This window comes from Leishmania braziliensis, chromosome 15, assembly GCF_000002845.2.
Source record: "Leishmania braziliensis MHOM/BR/75/M2904 complete genome, chromosome 15".
Classification (NCBI taxonomy): Eukaryota; Euglenozoa; class Kinetoplastea; order Trypanosomatida; family Trypanosomatidae; genus Leishmania; species Leishmania braziliensis.
Genome location: NC_009307.2, coordinates 193,625 through 195,059, shown reverse-complemented (window position 1 = coordinate 195,059; position 1,435 = coordinate 193,625).

The window sequence follows — 1,435 nt, the reverse complement described above, 5'->3', positions numbered from 1 at the left end:
TGCCTGCCGTGGTGAGGTAGCCTGAAGGGGTGGTGGTGGTGGTGGGGGGGGGGCCTTGCAGTGGTGGAATACGTGAAGATGATCAGGGGTAGCAGACTAGCGAAAAATGAAGGATGCTAAATGTGGGGGGGGGGCGTGGAAGAGGAGTGACACGCAGCGAACTTGCTACTGACGCGTGGTGAAAGGGTGATTCGTGAGACACGCACACACACAGCAAGGCGAGCGTGTGCGAGAGACAAAGAAGAGGGAAAAGGGAGAGGCATGGGGGAAATAGAAGAAGAGCCATACAAGAGGTATGTGTGCATGCATCAGTGTAGCCCTACCTGAAGAGCATCTTGAACGTCGACGGTGATGAAGGGGGATGGGGGCTAGAGGGATGTGGGAGAGGGAAAAGGACGGTATGAGGTGCATATACGAACACTTCTCCACTCTCCCTCACTGTCCACCATCAGCGGCGTGATGAGCCCCGCTACCGTTGGCCTGCCACTTTTATTTGTTAGTCTTTGACTCATTACGCTTCCCGAGCGAATTCGCCTTCACCTTTGTGTTTGCTGGCGGCTGTCGTTTTCCTCCTCGCCTGCTCCCCCTTCCCATTGCCATCTTTTAGTCGGCTTCGTGCTGTTATTTGTTGTCGCCACCCCCAGGCCAACCAAGCAGACAGGCAACCAACCAAAAAGAGCGTGCCTACTTCGTCTTGCACTTTTCCCACGCCCCCACAGCGACAACAACAGCAGCAGCAGCAGCAGCAGCGGTAACCTTCATCGCAGCCACCACCACCGCCTTCGCGGAAGAAAGGGAGGAAGGGGTAGGTAGGTAAGTGAGCGGGGGATCCTACAGGAGAGTACCAAACCTGCGGGTACACACACACACAGCACACACACACGCCTACATGCGCGCATACACACACCTGCGTGCATGTCGGCTTCTTATTTCCCTCAACGATGTGAGAGAGCATCAACGAAGAAAACACACACCCGCCGACGCATAGAAGAGCGCAGGAGCGGCGCTGCTCTCTCCACCTTCTGCTCGTCGCCTTCTTTAAAGGCACCGTCAATACCCCCCTCCCTTCCCCTCCCCATACACGTGAGCGCGCGTATGTGTGCCTCGCCACACCATTGGAGATCAACACGAGAGCAAAAAAAGAGAAAGGGGCAAAGGGGGCCATTGAGAGTGCTGAGGACCTGTGCACCGACGTAGGGGAGGGGGAGGGGGAGAGGGGTGTGTGTGTGTGCTCGAGTTGCTCTACCAGTGTTGTGCGTCACAGTCATCGGTCTCTTCGACGACATCCCTTTGCCCCTTTCCCTTCCCCGGCTCTCCACGTCCCTTGGCCGCATTCGAAGGATACAAGACTGCCTCTTCTCTGTCTTTGGCGCCTTTTGTATATTCCCCCCCCCGTTCAGCCTAACCACTGCCTCGCTTACCACCTCCGCCGATT